General features: G+C 40.4%; 1 long non-coding RNA gene across 1 annotated transcript in view; it reads right to left on the bottom strand.

Annotated features, from left to right (window-relative positions):
- Positions 1-234: 234 nt before the first annotated feature.
- LOC139078567 (uncharacterized) overlaps positions 235-21,317 on the bottom strand; it is a 77,698-nt gene continuing 56,615 nt past the window's right edge. The window contains exon 3 of the long non-coding RNA XR_011531579.1: positions 235-602. This is a non-coding gene — a long non-coding RNA (uncharacterized lncRNA). The remainder of the gene's footprint in view (positions 603-21,317) is intronic.

Genomic DNA, 21,317 nt, shown 5'->3' with positions numbered 1-21,317 from the left:
TTGCAGTGTCTCTCTTTTCCCCCATATCCACTCATTCGCCAAACTGAAACCTTTCACTCGTTTTCACACAAAAAAGATTCACTGCCACAAAGCATCTGGTGGGTTTAGTAGCTTTCCTAGAGATTTGAAAGGGAGCAGGGAGGGGCCCATTGTGTACTACATGGCCTGTTCATCTTTTTACAAAGTGAAGGCTTGCTGCCTGATGCACATAGAAACCAATACTACAGCACTAGCTTTTGAGAGATGAAAGAGCTTTATTGCATGGTGGACCTGCAAAGAGACAGGAGGCAAGGCTCAAGTCTATCTCCCCAAGCTGAGCAGGGACAGACTTTTAAGGAGTTGGGAGTGGGAGTGGTTATACAAATGTTAACTTGGTGGAATCTGATTGGGGGATGAGAGTGTAACAGTCTTATAAGTCTGATGTGCTACAAAGCAAGGGGCCCCTCGTTTCTTATTAGATTCCCTGTTCTGCTTTCTCTTTACATTGAGTTCTGTAGTTTGGGAATTTTTGGTTCTTAGACAGCTCGAGGTCATCTGAGAAGAAGGTTTCCATCTTCTGAGCATGCTCCTGCTATATGTCTTGTAGCTATTGCTGGTTGCCCCTGCAAAACAGTTTTTGATGCAAAGTTGTTATTGATACAATACGGTACAATAAGGCTAGTACCAGTTGGCCTATGATGGTTACAATCTTACCAGCTTTATCCCTTCTCTTTTCCCCTCTTTCACGCTCAAGGCCAAACACATTCTTTATTGTGTTCATAGGAATCTCTGGTTCTAACAGAAAGTGTGGCCTTCCTGGACAGTCAGCACTCCCATTTACTCAGTAAGAAGCATAACATGCTTACTTTGTACTTCCTTGGAGTCTCATTGAACTCCCACACATCATGGGTCCTTCAAAATGCTATGCTCATGGGTATTACAATGATCATATGCAAACAGAGCCCCAAGGAACACAGACACACATATTGCACCTATCTCCTCTGCTCACACACGCTTCCTTGTCCCATGGGACTTTACTCACAAAGCACAAGTTCAAAGACAACAAGTTATTAAGAATTTCAAGATGACAACAGCAGTGCATTAAAGCAAGTGTGTGAAATGCTTCTGAGTGTGGTGCCCTGTTTCACTGCACAGATTGCCTGCCCGTGAAGCACGCCCTGGAAGTGGATCTTCCTGTCCAAGTCAAGCCTTCAAATTTCTGCAGCCCTGGATCATGTCTAACCGAACCTTATGAGACACCACACCAGACACAGCCGAGCCTCTCCCAAATATCTGACCCACAGGAACTGTGAGAGATGATAAATATTTGTTATGTAGGAACAAATAACTGATACATGAACCTCAGTAAAATGCAGACTCATAGATTCTAATTCAGGATCAGTTCATAGCCCAGGAATATGCATTTAACAATAATCCCAACCATCAGGGAAGTGCAAATCAAAACCACAATGAGATACTACTTCATACCCACTAGGCGAGCTCTATTCAAAAAGATAGATAATAACAAGTGTTGGCAAGCATGGGAGGAATTAAAATCTTCACACACTGCTGTGGGAATGTAAAATGGTGCAGCCACTTTGGAAACAGTCTGGAACTCCCCTAAAGGTTAAACAGAGAGTTGCCAGATAAGCCAGCAATTGCCTCCTTAGATATGTACCCAAGAGAATTGAAAACATCTGTCTGCAAAACATCTGGTACGAAAATGTTCTCAGCAGCATTATTCATGGTGCCCCAAAGTGAAAACAATCCAAATGTCTGCCAACTGATAAATGGATGAATAAAATATGGTGTATCCATACAGTGGAATATTATTCAGTAATAAAAAGAAATGCAGTACTGGTAGATGCTACAATATAGACAAACCTTCAAAACACTGTGCTAAGTGAAAGAACTCGGTCACAAAAATCATATTTTGGGATTCCATTTATATAAAGATGTCCCAGATAAGCAAACCCATAGAGACAGGAAGTAGACAGTTGTTGCCTGGAGCTGTGGAGATTGGAGAGAAATAGAGAGTACCTCCTAGTGGGTAGGGGGTTTCTTTCGGGGATGATGAAAATGTTCTAAAACTGATTGTGTTGATGGTTGTGTAACTCTGTAAATATGCTAAGAGCCACTGAAATGTACACTTTGAATAGGTGAAATGTGTGCTATGTGAATTGTTTCTCAACATAGCTGTTATAAAAAATAATAATCCCCAGATGATGATAATGCCAGCCATCCAATCTGAGAAATGCTACTCTAGGCTTTTAAAGTTGATATTCATTTAAAATAAAAAGGATAACTGTAATAATTCTAACTTCTTTTCTTTTTTTTTTTTTTAAGATTGGCACCTGGGCTAAAACTGTTGCCAATCTTCTTTTTTTCTTTTTTTTTTTAAGGATTGGCACCTGGGCTAACAACTGTTGCCAATTTTTTTGTGTGTGTGTGCTTTATCTCCCCAAACCCCGCCTGTACACAGTTGTTGTACATCTTAGTTGCTAGTCCTTCTAGTTGTGGCATGTGGGATGCTGCCTCAACGTGGCCTGACAAGCGGTGCCATGTCCACGCCCAGGATCCGAACCCTGGGCTGCCACAGCGGAGCGTGCGAACTTAACCACTCGGCCACGGAGCCAGCCCCTCATTTTCTTATTATGTTCACCACTTACACTTTTCTAAAGAGAATACACCATGAGACAAGTGAGGAAAAGCTTGGGACAAGACTGATCTTTAACTTTAGTCTGAAATGACTTTTAAACCATAAAGCTTTCTTAGTGAGGAACAAAAATAATGACGGTAGCAGGAAGGTTTGAAATGAACTCTTGAGAAGAGAATGAGTGTGCTGGTAAGAGAAAAAAACATTAAAAGTTCCTCTTCAGAGGCTGTAAAGTGGAGCCTTACTTTCTCCCCGAAGTGGCTTTTTTTTGCTTGTTCTTAAGATGCCTTGTCTAGGCCTGGCCACCATAAGTGTCATTCATTTTGTTTTTCCTCTGAGATTAGTCTCTTCTCTTAGCTGGGACAGGTTGATAAGAAACACGATGCACCTTATAATTTCAGTGAAAGCAGTTTTTATTCTGATTTCGTGTCTGTCGATGCCTAGCATTTCACCTTTTCTCCGCAGAGCTCACAGAGTGATTATTTAATTGCTCGTGTTCTATTTCCACCTGCAGGGTCTGAGCTCCACTGAAGGCAGGGCTGAACCTGCAGGGAGGGAGAAAGAGAACTTCCCTCCTGGGCAGAAAAACTCCCCTCTTGAGGCGCGCAGAATCCTCCCGTTCTCTTACAAAACGGGGAAGATCAAAATCTTGCTCCTTCTCCAGCCTCTATTCCTTAACCATAAGATCTACACTCTGGAGAAAAATTGTGGTCTTTTAAAAAAAATTTCTCATATAACTCATAAATTAAGACCGGAATCATTTGTTGGGACTTCAGAAATTCCTTTTTAAACATCGAAGGTGACCAATATCACTTGCAAAACTATAAAGTAGAGTTGTAAATAGGGAAAAAAGCAGATTCTCATGATTGCACTAGTTATACCAAGGATTTATTTCAGATTTTCTGAGTTTATAATATGTGCTACTGTATTCGTAATAAAAATTTTTCAAAATTTTTCATTTAGGAAAAACAGCTTAATTTCAACCCTGAGCAACTCCCAGGAAGGGATTGTGTGTTATTTATGTTAGCACTGAGCCGAGTGTGGCACATGGCCTGGAACATGGCTGATGTTCAGTAAATGTAGGAGTTTACAGAATTACTTTGAGAGCTTCCATATGCCCCCTGGGTTTCCTCCATCCTAAATCACAAGTCTCCAAGTGGCTTCAATCATTGCCTTGTGTGGCCTTGTCTGTAACATAACCCCCTCCACGGCAAGACGCTTTATAACAGGGCCTCACTGCATTTCACTGAGTGCTTGTGTACCATGAATTGCAAGGTAGTAAGATCATTTTCAGGAGTGGCTAGAATGTACGAATTTTTCAAACTGTCTTACTGGAAGAGGGCCATCTCCATCCCCAAAGAGCTCTGTTATACCGGTTCCATTTAGCAGTAGTGTCATTAATTTGAGGAAAATTCTCGGGTCCTTCCTGTTCTTCTCCAGGAAGCTGGCTCTAGAGCTTATGAGAGAATCTAGTGGATGGAGGAAGGGATATAGAGTGAAGCTACAGGAAGGAAAGAGCACAAAAATCCCAGGAGCATGTTCTGTGAATTGGTAGCTTCTGCCAAGAGCATGGCAGAGGGCTGTGGGGCTCCATACAGCTGACATTATGGACCCCCAATGAATCCATTAACTTCAGGTGCCTATGAGCTTTCAGGAGAAACTTTCTTCTTAAAGACATTTTACTCCTCATGAGGAGGATTCAGTTTGTTCTAGTTGAGAAACATGCAAAAGGCAGTGAAGAGCAAGTGATGGTCAGAGGCTGAAATAGAATCTGTTGGCTGCCACCTTTTCTCTTGGCATCAGTTTATAATGTGACTCTCACGGATCCTCATCAAATGGAAGAGGCCTGGAGAATGGCCAATTTTGTGGGGGACACCTAAATCTCCAGTAATGGAAAAATATACTACCTCTTTCTTAGGAGAATCAAATAGATTGCATTGGAATTTTTTTTTTTAAAGATTTTATTTTTTTTTTCCCCAAAGCCCCCCGGTACATAGTTGCATATTTTTCATTGTGGGTCCTTCTAGTTGTGGCATGTGGGACGCTGCCTCAGCGTGGTTTGATGAGCAGTGCCATGTCCGCGCCCAGGATTCGAACCAATGAAACACTGGGCCACCTGCAGCGGAGCGCGCGAACATAACCACTCGGCCACAGGCCCAACCCCTGCATTGGAATTTTTGAAGTCATTTCCCTTTCTCAGGAAAACATGCTGCAATTTTATCACTTAATTCTAGAGAAATTCTATTTAAATATACAGGAAGAAATCAGCAGAGTTTGATAGAAAAAGATCAGCTTTGATTTTAAAAGCATATCGAAGCAAGGAAGAACAGTAACAAAGCATGTTTTTATTACCATGAGAACATAGATTCTTAAAGGCAAAAGGTAGTGTAGTCTTTGCGCAGATTTCCACGTGATGTTTTGTACTGCATGAGGCTGGCTTCAGTGGGTTCTTGTTTCTCTTCTCAGAAGCCCTTGGTTTCCAGTCTTTCACCCAGAGACTGAAATTATCTACCTGATGCTGAATGAGGGAGCAATTCTTAGCAAAGAGAATGGGAGCTTTTAAGACACAGAATGAGCCCCGAGGGACCAAACTCCTTCCTTCCCTGCTGCTCAGCCTCCTCATCTACGGGCTGAAAGAATCCCGCAGAATCTTTGGGTTCCCTTTACATTCTAACTCTGATGATGTGATGGTACTATACCTATTAGCTTAACTTTCCCAGTTTACCTTTAATTAACTTGCATTTTATTCATTCATTGGAGCACATTGTGAAAAAACATGGGCTTTGAGGTCAAAACCTGTGTTTAAATCCCCATCCAGCACCTTCCTAGCTGTGTGACCACTGAGAAGTTATTTAACCTTTCTGAGATTCAAATTGCCTCTCCTGCAAAATAGTGATACTAAAGTTGTGGTGATGGTTGGATGAAATAAGCTAGATACTCGTGTTGTGGACTGAATTGTGTCCCTATAAAATTTGTATGTTAAAGTCCCAAACCCCCAGTACCTCAGAGTGTAACCATATTTGGAGATAAGGTCTTTAAAGAGGGGATTAATTTACAATGAGGCCTTTAGGGCGAGGCCTTAATCCGGCATGACTAGCATTCCTTATGAGAAGAGAAAGGGCCCTGTGAGGACACGGCAAGAAGGTGGCCATTTCCAAGGCAAGGAGAGAGGCCTCGGGAGAAACCAAATCACTGACACCTTGATCTTGGACTTCTAGCTTCCACAGCCATGAGAAAAATTTTATTGTTTAAGTCACCCAGTCTATGCTACTTTGCTATGGCAGCACAGCAAAGTAACACAACTTGCTACAGTAACTGCACCACAGTACACTTGTAAACAAATAGAAGCAATTGAGTGCTTACCCTGTGCTGGGCCTGCCAGGAAGGCAGGGAACTGGAAGGGGGTTTGAGGGACTGGGGGTGGTAATGATAAACACGGCCAGTCTTTTTCTAAAGAAACTTATAGAGTATAGGGAGACAAATATATTAGCAATGAATACATTACAGTGATTAATACTATAATGAAAGCATGTTCTTTACTTGTTTTACAATTTGCTCCCTTTTCTATACAACTTAAATGTTATCCTTCATTTTGTCAGGACATCCATCCCATCCTAATTGCTCTTTTCTTGACTATTCCTTTCCCATTTGACTCTGCATGTGCCTGAAGGGATTTCCTTTTTTCTACTTGCATAAGGAATTCTCATTTCCTTACCTTCATTATTCAGATCTTTCATTTGTAACTTTTAGACCCATTACCAACTCAGTTACTGGTTTCTTGGTGTCATTTGCCCAGACCATTTCGATTGTTCTGAGCAGCATCTGAACCCTTCTGTGGGATATAGTTAAGCAATGGCTTTTTGGCCCCTCAACTGCATCTGGTTTCCATGACAACACTAGCTTCCATTGATAGTTTTAACTACTGTAGCTCTGATTTACAAGGCGTTTCCCCCCCCCCCCCCCGTCTTCATTATTGTACTCTGTTGCCATATTTTCCTGTGGGTTGCTCTGTAATTTTCTCTGTATGTTTCTAAACTCAAGATGTTTTGAATATGTAGATGAGGTTCTTTTTGAACACAAAATTAATTTTATCCGGTATAATTCATTTTGATTCTCCACAACTGTCCTCAGATGTGCAGGACTACATTGCCTGAAATTACCCACTCTCAAGCTTTTGCACATTCACATGCAAGGGTAATTGATGGGTGTGTCACAATGTTCATTAAAATTATGAGCCACCTTGTCACTTAGGAAAGGTCTGTCACATATCCAGGAGCAAACTTTTACTTTCAGAACTTTATGACTTTTTTCCAAAAGAATTATTATGGGATGAAAAGCCCAGAATGTCTCTCAGCTCAGAAACATCTTTTCCCACTCTCTTTCTAAACTCTGTTAACAATTTTTAACTATTTCTCAGTCTGGGAAGTTGGGAATGATCTTGCCTTAATGGTTTTCCCAATAAGTCCCACATGAATTCTGGAGCATTTTGCCTCTTTGGAGTTTCCATGGGTACTTCGTAGACTTAGTACCTGAAGATATGGTGCAAATTGAAAAATCAAAAAAGCAACTGTATCAATTTTCAGGATGAGTGGAGGAAATCAACAACTGAAAAAAACAGCAAAGGGTCTTGAAACGCGTACACATTGTCCAAAACATGCAAGAGATTCACCTGGACCTCTTCCAACAGCCACATAAAAAAATGCATGAAAAACCAGAGAGTAGAGGGGCAAAGTACCAAATCAAGATTGACAAAAAAAGTGACTTGTCACCGGGAAGTTCTTTTTTTTTTAATTTATTTTTCTTTCTTTTCTTTATTTTCTTCCTTTTTCTCCCCAAAGTCCCCCAGGTACATAGTTGTATATTCTTCATTGTGGGTACTTCTAGTTGTACTATGTGGGACGCTGCCTCAGCATGGTTTGATGAGCAGTGCCATGTCCGCGCCCTGGATTATGAACCAACGAAACACTGGGCTGCCTGCAGCAAAGCGCACGAACTTAACCACTTGGCCACGGGGCCAGCCCCTCAGTGGGAAGTTCTTTTAGGCACAACTGCTGCTTTCCATGGCTTTTCATCTTGATTGAGGAATCATGGTCTCTAGCCTTATGGTGTCAACCACTTGTGACCCTTTCCTCTCTTTTGTTCCCATGCTAAGTATCTACCATATTTCTTCATCTCTCTCCGTAGCCACCATGCCCTCTCGAGCTTCTCATCTGCTCACCACTGTGTTCTGTCCACTGTTTCTTAGCTTACCCTGAGTCAGCCATTCTCTTCTCTGGTATCATTAAGTGAGATAATGCTTAAAGCAGGTAAAACAGTGCCTAGGACATAGAAAATGCTCATCCAAGGTGAGCTACCATGATTCATCAATCCAGTTCAGCCTTAAAAAACATTTCTTTTATTATATTATCCACATAATTGTGAATCTTGGTGATTCCTTACTTCAAACCCTTTCTCTTTGGGTGGATAACTAAGGCTCACTCTTAATTGGTCTCACCATAAGTTTTTAAGATCATATCTCAGTGTTGTAGCCTCTGACTTCATTAGGCTAACATGTGGCTTCTGCTTAGCTCTTAATCATCCCTGCTCTGGTAACATGTATGTAATCCTAGCTAACATTTATACATCATCCTTTTTATTCCTCACACCTACACTCTGAAGTAGGTGTTATCATCCTCATTTTAAAGATTAAGAAACTTAAACTCAGAGAGGTTAAGCAGTTTATTAACAATGACACAGGCTGTGGCTTAGTCAGCACTTGGATCCAGATCTATTCAACCTCAAAGCCCATGACGGTCCACGGGGCTCCATTCCTTTCTCCTCACACCACTAACTGAAGGACCCTCACTCCATCCTATACCCTCTTTGGATCTGCCCAACTTTTCTTGACTAGGCCTACAGACATCAGTCTTTCTCTTTGTTAATCCTCTGAAATCATGGTCTTATGCTGTCTTGTAATAACATGTTGGATGGTTTGTTGTCCCTATTAACACCCCCTCAATCATTTAGTCCCTTGTCTATGGTGGAGCCTGGTGTATCATTCTTTTAATCATCATAGGTGTCTGGATTTGCGCTTTGGGTGGAGAAGTTTATAAGAAGTACATGAACAAATGATTAGTATTGAAAGCAGTGGGCTTTCACCTGTATCTGTTTTCTGACACTTGGCAAGGAAGTTCCTGCTAAACTCAGTGACTAAATATGAGGAGGGAAATGCTAAAGCACTAAATGAAGTCTTCTAAGACCTTAACCCTGGGCATTCTGGCAGGAATCAGCTGCTCTGGCTGAATATGCTGCACATGGCCAGCTTCCCTGAATTATAGAGCAGCGTGTGACCAAAGAAGCAGGAGAAAAGGTCTATGGGCTGCTGACTTTATGTTCCCACGACGGTTACAAGGACAGAGCCAATGTGCAGAAGCATCAATGCCTTTGCAGGTGTCAGTTGAGAATGGAACTGAGGCTTCGGGAATAACTGTGGAGTGGACTGTGAATTAAAAAGCAAACCACTCGGGCATGGGGTTTGTTTCCTGACTGCATGAATTGAGTTTCTCTAAAGTCTTACCTCTGTGTAAATGTCACTATGTCTAGGATATGCCAAAAAATGTCACCTGTAAGATAGGAGGCTCTGTGTGGAGTCGGAAACTGCTGCGTTGTCAGCACCAGAGAGCAAATGCAAACTTGTGGCCTGAAGGCAATGCATGAGAGTGAATAGATTGAGAGTATTTTCTCAGCAAGCAAGGCTGAAGGGCTAGCCTTCACACCTGCCACCCAAGCAGGGCTTTCTAGTTCTGGGTTTGTTGAATTTGGTCCCCACATATTCTATAGCATGCCGCGAGAGAGTTACCGCAAACTGCTGGTAACAAGGCTCAGTGCTATGATTCCATCCTCAAGGGACAGAAGGCATCCTCACTGCCTTTGCAACTATGGGGCCAGGTGTGTCCTCTAAAGGGAGAAGTGAGGAGGCCAAGCATAAGCATTAAATCACTTTAAGTCATGCCCCTTTCAGAGTACAGATTCTGACTTGTGCCAATTAACTCCACTGGCTATCAATTTAAACGGATTCAACCAGACAGGAAAAAAGAATTTGGGTGGAACCACTTACACCATCAAAAATTAAAGAGCTGGATTTTAAAGGGAGCTTGAATGCTTCAGATCTGCAGTGTATTGCTTTGCTTTCTGCTGCTGTTGACTTGGTCCTTCGGAAGACAAAGTGGATACTTTGGTTAGACTGCAGGTGTTCTGGTCCATGAAAAGTTGGGTTTTATCTTTATGTCGTATACTGCTGTGAATGAGAATAAGGAAATCCATCTTGCTTTGGCAGCTGCAAATCAAGAAAAAGGTTTGACTCTGCATCTCATCAAGAGAGAGATTTCTTATACCTGCAGCTTCTAAGCAGCTACCCCAGATGCTTCCCTACTATTCTTGTAATGCTTTCTGTCCTCAGCTTTTAATTTTTTTCCTTTTGTAGGCTTACGTTGGATCGCTTGTGTTATTAGAATGTTTCTCTGTGTGTTTGTTTCTGGAGGATTCATGAGTCGTGTGTGAAGTAAAATCAGAATAAGAAGACTGCTTATTCTATTTTTACTCACTCATAATTTTCTTTGGGGCTGCATCTTTGTGTTTTGTTCCATTTTTTCTCTCCAATTCTCAGTTTAATCTATTAATCTCTTTTGCGTGTGAAAATATCTCCAGTGGGAGATTTAGTTCCTAACTTGAGAAGGACTAAAGCTTTTAAAGTTTCAGTACAGCTTCCTGGTGGTGAGCTGTCCTAGTGGATTTGTCAAATCCTAAGGAATATTGTACATTGTATATTGTTTCTGGGACACTGATTTCAGCTGAAAACATGCTTGTTAATTTTACTTTGCTGGCTTCAAACTACACTGTGAAGATTTCATCGTGACCTGTTTATGATTGTAGAAGGTCTGTGACATTTCACATTTGGACTCTTACATTGGCATCCTCATGACTTTTTATGTCACCATTGTAAAATTCTTTTAATTATTCTCCAAAAATAGTTCCTTCGTTATTTGCTTTTTGTTAAAGAAACACAGCAGGAAGTGCAGGTATTTTTATCAGCATCCAATCTTTTATTCAACCAACTTTTCCAAGAGTCATTTTTTTTTCTTCTGTGCTTTTGGTTGCTCTTCACTTTAACTTTGAACACTACTGAACCAAAACGTAGGGTTTTCCAGGCTGAGAACCCATAACTCAGGGCCAGTTGTATATGTCTCCTCATCAGGAGACAACTCTGAGAGATGAATGGTCCAGCAGAAGGACAATTACCACTGCACAGAGGAAAAGGGGAACTAAAGAGTCGCTATTATGGTGGCATTAGATATATTAAATGAGGCAAGCTGCCCTGGAAGCATAGATCTTCCCTGGCATTTCTCTCTGATGATTTATGATATGGTTACATTGAGTGTCCTTGTGGCCTCATATGCAGCAGACATTACTTTGGTTTTCTTTTTTTTGAGCTTCATTTCATTCCACAGAACACAATCAAGGAAAGCCAGCTATGTTCCTGTTCAATGCCCGGTACTCCATGTAAGCTAGGGCCCTTCCGGTTGACAGAGAAGGAGGAATTTGGACTGGCAAATTTTATCTGGTAGAACAATGGTAAACAATGCTAGACTATTCTCACCTTTATTGGACTATCACTTCTTAACCCCTAATATCATATGACACTTTTTCTTTCACATGCTTTTTCCCAACTATAAAAATCAGGTTAGAACTACGCATTGAAGTAATTTTTGATGTCTTTATCTCTTCAACCAAGCCAGATATTTTCAAATACATCATCATCTTATTTAAATTTCAATATCCCTAAGAGATAGATATAATCATTAAATTCATTACAGAAACTTGTGCACGTGGCATACTTAGTAACTAGCAAGACCAGAATTCAAGCCAGAGCAGTCAGGATTAAAACTCAAAAGCCATACAATTTCTGTTACATGATGCTAAAATCTTGCTGAGTTTCCCTTTATAATACATATAATTAATAAAAAGAAGATACCTCCCATGCCAATAATTCATCCCGGGCACTCTTCCTTTAACAACTCAAACCCAAGTTAGGTTATATTTTTGCACCCTGGCCCTTAAGCTCATCCTTTTCCCAACTGAAGGGTAATAGTCAAGCACCAGACAAAGGAGGTCATCTTAGGACAAAGAGGAAGAGACTGTGTTTATTTTAATTTGTGTAGAAATGTTTCATGTCCAATTATAAGCCACTATTTAAGCCAAAGGAAAAAAATAGTTATTGTTTTGATGGTCTACTGCGACATTATGAAAGAAATCATCAAATCACATGACTCACAAAGAAAATGGCATCCTTTCACCAGATGGATGGTAGCAGCATATAATCAGAATTCTGAGATCAGATTTTTCCCCACTTTGGAAGGAAATTATAGGTCTGAGTCACGTTTGTTTTTAGTGTCTTTCTTCTTTCAACTTCAAAGATTCTAGTCAGTGGTTTAACATCTAAAGTTTATGAGTTTCTTTTTCATTGAGTAAAAGAGAACACTAATTTGTTTATTGACTCAGTACTAGCCACTCCAATTAGTGTTATATTTGATCCTTTAGCTGGATTTTTTCATGTCTTAGATTGGATTCTTCTAGAAGCAGACCGGAGGCAAGCATTGGAGAACCAGTAGTTTATTTGGGAGGTGATCCCACAAAACACCAATAGGGAAGTGGATTAGTGAGACAGGGAAGGAAATAAAATCAATAAAAGGGTGTGTTTATGAAGCCAATTACTACACGAGCAATTGTAGCTGGTGCTATTTCACAAACTGTGTGTTACCAGTTAATGAGATAAGTCCAGAAGTTGAGATCAAATGTTTATAAATGCTTATAGCAAGTTGACATTGTCATGATACACACCTTGATTTTTACTGTGTTTTATAAAAACATTGGTCAGAAACAAAACAAAAAACCGGTACCTCCCAACTTATGGGTTGAGAATCACTGGTATAGAGCAGATACCTTAGAGTTCACTCACTCTAGGGGTGGATGAGCTGTGGTGTTTGTACACCCAGGAAAGCCAGTATTTTAGTGCTGCTCCTAGAAGCTTTAATAACTCGTCCCAGTTCACTATGCTTGTAGGCAGAGTAGGCAAAGAAATGAAGATGTTGGCTTTTGGAAGTTCTATAGGGGACCAACACCTGCTACATTTTTATCCATTTATTTTTTTTTCTGAAAAAAATTAGCAAGTTACTCTGGAAGTAATCATATGACTAGGGCATGAAAATGAAATGGATCAGCAGGGATAATGTTCACTAGACGGCCATGAAAAGCATTCTTAGTTCCTCCTTCATTTTGGCATTTTCCTACCACCTTCTTAGAGATTCACATATTAATGATAAAATTACGACATAAATCATCTCACTCCCTTCCCTGTCACACACTTACACCCTGTTTCGAGAGATTATTTTGGATTTTAAGAGCAAGCCCTCAGGAGTTTCTGCTTCCAGTATGATGATGGAAGCTCCTAACAGAACAACATCCGACAGATGAACCTCTATGGACTTAGGCAAAATACAAAAAAAAAAAGTCTACATGAAAGCTCTGGAAAATGAATAAAAGCAGGCAGAATTTGGACAAGAGTGAAAACTTGGAAAAGACATGGGTGAATTTTTTGTTTTCACAGACTTAGCCTGTGGGCAGGCTGTAGCTGTGACATGGTGCAGGATGGCTAAGGCGAGACTAAGTTTTTAGTCTGAGTATAACCAAGTCCACCCACTAAAACAAAACAATCAACATTATTCAGAAAAATATTACAAATTCCAGAGTCTTCACAATATCACATCTGTAATGTCCCAGATAGGATCCAAAATGATTCAACAACAACAACAAACAAACGAAACACAAGGAAGTGTTACTCAAAGTTAACAATGTACAGATGCAAACCACAAGATACTCCAGATATTGGATTTGTCAGAAGGGACTGTAAATTAGCTATTATAATTATGTTCAAGGAGACAAAGGAAAATATTTTTCTAACAAGTGAAAAGATAAAAATTCTTAGCATAGAAATAGAAACTATGAAAAAAGAACCAAACAGAAAAACTAGAGCTGAAATAATAGGCTATCTGAGATTTTTAAAAGAGATGGACTTAATGGGCAGAATGGAAATAACAGAGGAAAGAGTCAGTGAACTTAAACAGAGATAAATAGAAATTAGCCAAAATTTCCCAAATTTGGTAGAAGACAAAAATTTACAAATTCAACAAGTTCAACAACCCCTAAATCGAATACATGTAAAGAAAACCATACATGGTCATGACATACTAAACATATTTTAAAAACAAATATGTGAAGAAAATCTTGAAAAACTGCCAGAGTAAAAATGACAAATTGTGCATAGAGGAACAACAATTCTAATCAACTCAAATTTCTCACCAGAAAATATAAAGACCAGGGCATATTGAGATGACATCTGTAAAGTACTGAAAGGAAAAAAAAAACCAACATGGCAATCTGGAACTTAGTATCTAATTAAAAATGATTTGTCAATAAGGAAGGTAAAGTAAAAACACTTTCAAATTAAAGAAATCTAAGAGAATTCATTACTAACAGAAATTCAATACAAGAAATGATAAGCGAATTTCTTTAGTCTGAAGGGAAATGATATAAGAATAAAACTTGAGGGGCTGGCCCCGTGGCCAAGTGGTTAAGTTCGCGCGCTCCGCTGCAGGCGGCCCAGTGTTTCGTTGGTTCAGATCCTAGCCGCAGACATGGCACTGCTCGTCAAACCACGCTGAGGCAGCGTCCCACATGCCACAGCTAGAAGGACCCACAACGAAGAATATACAACTATGCACCGGGGGGCTTTGGGGAGAAAAAGGAAAAAATAAAATCTTTAAAAAAAAAAAAAAGAATACAACTTGAATCTTTAGGAAGGAATAAAGAGTATCAGAAATGGTAAATATCTTGATAAACATAAAATATTTTTCTGTTTAATTTAATTTAATTTATTTTTTACTTTTTTTTTCTGGTGGGGAAGATTGGCACTGAGCTAACACTGTTGCCAATCTTCCTCTTTTTGCTTGAGGAAGATTGTTGCTGAGCTAATGTCTGTGCAGTCTTCCTCTATTTTGTATGTGGGACACCGCCACAGCATGGCTTGATGAGCGGTGTGTAGATCCATGTCCAGGATCTGAACTTGCAAACCCCAGGCTGCTGAAGTGGAGCACAGGAACTTAACCACTATGCTAAAGGGCTGGCCCTCTATTTAATTTTTAAAAAGCAAATAGAACTATTTAAAGCAAAATATCAGAACATTGTCTTGTGGCTTTAAAATGTATTTAAATATAGTATATATAACAACAATAGCACCAAGTTTGCCAGAATTGAAGAAACCTATACAATTTCAAAGTTTCTGTTTTATGTGAAGTAGTACAATATTAACTTTATGTAGACAGTGAAAAGTTGAGAATGTATGCTATTATCCCTGAAACAATCACTAAAAAACTGCAGCATTACAATGCCAAAAATAAGTTAAAGTGGAATTTTTTAAGTGATTAAAGTAATCCCATTTATTAATGCCGTCAAAGTCCATCCATGTTGTCACAAATGGCCAGATTTCCTTTCTTCTTATAAATGGGCTATTGATTTTGAAAGGAAAGTACATGTTGAAACTTTTTAAAAATGGAGAGCAGGGGGCCAGCCCCGTGGCCTGGTGGTTAAGTTCATGTGCTCCGCTTTGGTGGCCCGGGGTTTCGCCAGTTCAAATCCTGGGCAAGGACATGGCACTGCTCATCAAGCCATGCTGAGGTGACCTCCCACATGCCACAACCAGAAGGATCCACAAGTAAAAATAAAAATATGCAACTATGTACCGGAGGGCTTTGGGGAGAAAAAGGAAAAATAAAATCTTTAAAAATGGAGAGCAAAATAATAAAACGCCTGGGAAGCCAGAGAGAATATTATTAATAATTTTGAGAGATCCTTCAATAACGAGATGCATTTAATTCTGTTTTATTTTAGATATTTGTCCAGAATCTATAACATATATTTATTAAGCACGAATTCTTTGTGAGGTATCCCCTAGAGCAGAATTAACTCAAACAGGGCACTAAAGGTATTTCTTCTTTGTTAGACTTACACATTTTTAGTTTTACTTCAGGGGAATAGAGTTGAATAAATAGCTAATATTTTGAGCTGATAAAGTGGTCTGGAGAAAGCAAAGCTTTGTTGTCTTTATGGTCTGGATTTAAAACACTCTAAATATAACCCTTAACAACACTCCTGGACATCAGCCTATGAACGACAAAGTGAGCGTCTTTCTTTAGTTCCTGAAGCCATATGGTTTGGGTTGGAGCAATGCTCTGCTAGTGACCTTTTGATTTACTATAGTTTATTTTTGGATTTTAAATTTTATATTAGCTGTAAAATTAAAACAGTGTGTGCATCACACCATATGTTTTTACACAGTGGACGCATAAGGAAGAACTTTCTCACAATGAGAGATAGCCAAACGTGGACCTTGTTACAACTTCTCAGCTGTCAAGGGTATGAGCGAAGGTGGTAGGATTTTAGATACCAGCGACTCTGGGGGCAAGTTCAAATTCTAAAATTAGATGACTGTTAATTCCACGTTTGTTTGACTCCCACACTGAGGTTTTCACCATTACACCATGAATGTTCAGTTCCCCTCTGCCTTCTATGTTCTCCACCCTAAACACCTCTGCTCTTCATATCTGGTTGTATTTGTCCCAGGGACATTTATCATCTGTCCCTTACTCTCCCCTTCATGTCTGGTGCTTTTATGTTCCTGCTCTAGCCCCATGGTGAACAGAAAAATCCAGAAATGACTAGCAGAAGCCGCAGGAAGCAAGGGACATGGGACGTGAACAGTAAATAAAAGTGGACTCTTTTAACTTCAGAGTGTATTGGATTAAGGAAAGTGATAGTAGAAAGGCTCTAAATGGGACACCAGCACCATAATCAGTAACATCAGTAATTAGTGAAGTGGGAGTAATCTGTCTCCTGCATGGAAGGATTTTGTCTTCCACAAAGTTTTCTTCCACGCTTTCATCTTTCCACCTTTTTACCGACACTTACAGCTGCTTCCTGGTTGTCCAACTTTATTCACTGACAAAACTTATGTGTTGTATGTCCTATTCCCTCAGAAGCCTCACCTCTGCTCTTAGCTACCATGACAAGCTCATCCTAGCAATGAGTATGTGTAGTTAACATGTTATCCTTTTTCAGGAAGGGGTCTTATTCCAGTCACTCTGCAATCTGGAGGGTAGGCCATCAAGGGAGACACTTGAAAGCCCCCAGATGACCCTTGATTGTATCAAGTAGGCAGTTGCCCATCCTGCCTACTTTCAGGTAGCAGTTTGAGGAGTGTACATCTCCTCTGCCCATCACTGCTTCTTTTGTCCTCTCCCAAATAACATTACTACCAATGCGGCTCCTGGAACGGCAAGGGAAAGATAGGACTTGCCAAAGATGTCCTCTTCTCAGTGGTACTGACAGTTAGTGCAGGGGCAGAGGTGACCCATGACCACATGTGTGTCCCAAGTACTGCAAAGTGCAGGTCTAAAGTCACAGAGCTGATGTTGGTTCACAAAATTGGGAATTTCCCAGGTGAAATCTGAAACTTACCTCCATACAGGGAAGGCAAGGAAAGGTGGAAGAAAGAGGCAAGCCACTCCAGATTGGTAGGTGATAGTTTTAACAGGCAGGGGAACTTACAAAAGAGGCTCGTCTTAGGCAAACGCAAGACAAGTAGATCTCTGCACCTGCCCACCAGAATCTTAAGAGTTTATGTAGAGGCCTTAACTGGGGTCAGTTACATATCCTGGCCAAATGGTCTCAACGATACACTGCTCTCTCAAGGCTGCGTCCTTGAAAATGGCTCCCACTGTGGGAATCGTGGGCAGAACATACATTCCAAGGACTGGGGTGGATGAGGAGCCTCCAATTGCCTGAGTCTAGCTCATGGGGCAACTGACATTCACATCCTCTTGATGATCTCCTCCAATAACTGGTAAGGACAGAGCCTAGATTCAAAGTTATATCTGTAGATTGCAAACTAAACTCTTCCACCTGATAGTAACAACACATCTAGTTTTCTATTTTATTAACTTACCTTCTCTACAACAAAGGAAAGGGGTAAAGGGAGGGGAGAGGATACCCAAAGAGAATGAGATAGGGGAGGGTTCCCAGAAAAATAGGAAAGGGGCATAAAAATAGAAGACAGAACCTCTTGGGTATTCAGATTTTTCAACAGACCAGTACCCAGCATTATTTTGGATAGCAAATCTTGGCAGATAAATTTCATGCTGGTAAGTAATATTGATTTTAAGCAGTACTAAATAGAAATAATGTACCCTCCAGTCCTCATCAGTGGTAAAGCTGAGAGCAGATGAAGACCTCTGTCATCTTACCTACATATGTGGGAGGTAGCAAATGCCAACAACACAGGTCAGTGGTCCCCAGGGCTTTGCAGGCACAGCCTCTCTGGTGTAAACAGGTTGGATCTTTTCCCCTTCTGTGCTGAGCTAAAAATAAAACTACCTCAGTCCTCCAAGTGCCCCATGGCCAGCTGCCTACAGTCTATTAGTGGAAAAGACTGGGTAGGAATAATGACTAGTGCTTCCAGTGTTTTGATCAAAATAGCCTGGATTTAGATTTTCAAGTTCAGTATTGTATTTTCCTACAGAGAACTCTTCTCCAGGCCCTTTTTCCCCCTCCTGTCTGTCTTCTCTGCAGTTCAAGTGAATGAATTTATGGGGCTTTATATGGGAATGGATTTATAGGGGTGACTATAGTGATGACTTCAAGATACAAGTAGTTTGTGGAAGCCCTGCAGCCAAACGGGAGTGGGAAATGTTGGTTGGTGCTGAAGACCAACCGCAGGACTTTAGGTAAGTCAATGGGAAATCCAAGAGCAGAGAGGCTTTTGTTTCATTTCCCATTTGTGACTGTGGAAGCAGGAAAGATCACTTTGCCCTGCAGGATCAGAGACCAATTGGAAATCCCAGCCTTAGCTCAGGGCACCCACCACTCCAGACCTAAGAAGTCCACTGAGCAAGTAGAGATGTAGATGTCTGGTGTGGAGGAAACAGACCTTGCGGCACATGAGCAGTGGACACTAAGAGGACACTTGGGGGCAGGATCGAGGTGCAAAAACACAAATTAGAGATTTTAGTAGTCAGAAGCTGGTATGTCAGTTCATGGTCATCAAAGACCAAGGGTCTTTTTAATCTTGCTGCTTTACCATCCATTGCTTTCTTCCATATGATCCAAGATGGCTACTCCAGTCATCATGTCTGCATTCCAGCAAGTGGGAAGAAGAATAAGAAGGAAAAGTTTACACCTCCACCCTTTTAAGAAAATAATCATATAATAAATAATCCATCAGGTAATAAATGGTATACTCAAATGAGGTAAAGTGAGCATAATTTAATAAAAGGACTATTGACAAGAGTGTGAGCAGAATTAGGAGAAAAGTAAATAGATGCCTGGGAGAGTCCTTACCACCACCAGGCCTGAAGGGACAAGGACAAGGAGGGGATAGTTGTCTGAATTTACATACAGAGCCATAGCTGTTGTGAAGAGCCATCACACAAGAGGCTTGACTTTTAGTGAATGCATGCTCCATGACAAATTACAGCCTGGCACACACACAAGAAGAATTTTTTTCAAGCGACATTAAATCAAACTACTTTGAATGTAAATTTCTAATTTCTATCCTGGGAACAAAAGAACTGCCAATAAATTGCCAATGCATTCAATAATTTTATTGTTAGTGGTAGCCCTAATTCTCTCCCCTCCCTGCCTTCAGGGTCTCCTCTTGGTGCCTCCTTGGCCAAGCCCAAATGGAAGTCAGACGTCAAGGGAACCCATTGATGTGTTCTATACAATTCCATTTTCCAGGACAGAAAGCATGATGGAGAAGTAGGTAGAGTTAATTTGGAGGGGTAAACAGGGCATACCCAGGATATTTCCTCTCATTTCCACATAACACATAAGCTTACATGTCGTTGGCCAGAATTAAGTCACATGCAACATGGAGAATGTGGTCTTTTATCTGATTGTCTCTAATGACTGCTAAAAATTAGGGTTCTCATTACCAAGGAAGAAGGTCAGAACACATTTGGAGAGGCAGTTATCAGTCTCTGCAGTGTAGGCTCCTTCCTGATATGGAACTATCATGGTACATTGGTCTATCTGTTGTCTTTAAAGAAACTGACGTCTTTTAACATTCACTCTTGATTAATGTTCTATTGTTAAAACTATGCATGCTTTCCATTGGCTACTAAAGTCTCCTGCCTTTGGATCTAACTAGCGCCTTTTACTAAGGGAGGAGAAAAAGAAAAATCATTCCCAAGTGAACGGGGAATACTCTTTGGTATGCCTGAAAGAGACCTCCCTCCATCTCGCCCCCCTGGTCAGCAGAACTACTTTTCAGTGAGCCAGTGAGTTTGACATCCCTGCTACCATTCGTAACCTTTATTCAGCTGGGGTTTGCGTATGGTGCAACGTGTATAGAACGTAGAATTCCTCCCACCTTCCGTGAGTTCTCTGCCCTCTGTGCTGGCCCACACACCCATTTAATGTTCCCATTCTCCTTCTTACACTATCTAAGGGTAGGCTGGCTCATATCTTTTTCCTTTTTCTACTAACGATCCCCATGCATGCTAATGTTTGTGACCTGGAAGTCAGGTTAACTTCCTACCTAAAGTAGGATGAATCCGCAGGAGGCTTATAGGAAGGAACGCCATGCTTTGTCAGTGCCGATTTTCGTTTCTGAACTTTGCCACCTATGAAGAATAGAAGCTGGTGCTTCCAGAGCCCTCATGAAGAGTCATTGGTTGTGGGTACTTGACAATTGTAGGTGCTGTTGTGATGAAAATTCAGCTACTAAAATAACTCTCCAAAGACCTTCCCTGAAAGAGGTTTGATCTAATGAGATCTTAACAAGCATGAGGAGTGTATTTAACCATTTAGGAAAATATTTTTCTTTGTCCTTTTAAAAGATACAGTTAGTAGTCAGATTTAACAATTAATATCCTGCTAAAATAAGACTACCACAAACCCAAATAAATCTTATCCTAAAAGGGGTTATGCATACATATAGGAAAAAGGAAATGAGGAGTAGATATGGAATAGGGTGGAATGGCATATTTAACATGTAGCCCAAAAGTTTGTTCATTGACAAAAAGTCAGATGTCTGAAATTGTTTATACAAGTTTGGCTTGGTTTGCAAGAGACACAGAAAACATTCAGATAACTCATCTTTAGCTTTTCCAAGGTTTGGGGAGGGACAAAGTCAACAGTGGATGCCTCAATGGTATATGTGTGATGAAAATCGAGTTACATTTTCACACGATGGCAAGTCTGCACACCTGGAATTAAATTGCTGTACCCCATCAAAGTCAGAAACAGTAAGCCTCCAAAGGTGAAAATAAATTGTTATTCCTTTCTTATTTTCGCCTGGGAGATGCTATAATAGACCATTATTTTTCTTCCACCCATCTTCCCAATTTTGCTTCTCTTATTTTCATAAATTAATAGAGGAAACTATCATCAGCATCTAAAGTAATTTGGTCTCGTGGTTGTACAGAAGATTCAATCATCAACTAACACAAGGGTGATTTAAAGGCCATCCCACTCCCTTTTTGTACTCTCTCTGAATCATTTGACGAGATGCCACCAAGGCGGCTCAGTTTAA

Source organism: Equus przewalskii, chromosome 22 (assembly GCF_037783145.1).
Source record: "Equus przewalskii isolate Varuska chromosome 22, EquPr2, whole genome shotgun sequence".
Classification (NCBI taxonomy): domain Eukaryota; kingdom Metazoa; phylum Chordata; class Mammalia; order Perissodactyla; family Equidae; genus Equus; species Equus przewalskii.
The sequence above is the reverse complement of the archived record's forward strand: the minus strand, read 5'-3'. Positions and strand labels throughout refer to the sequence as shown.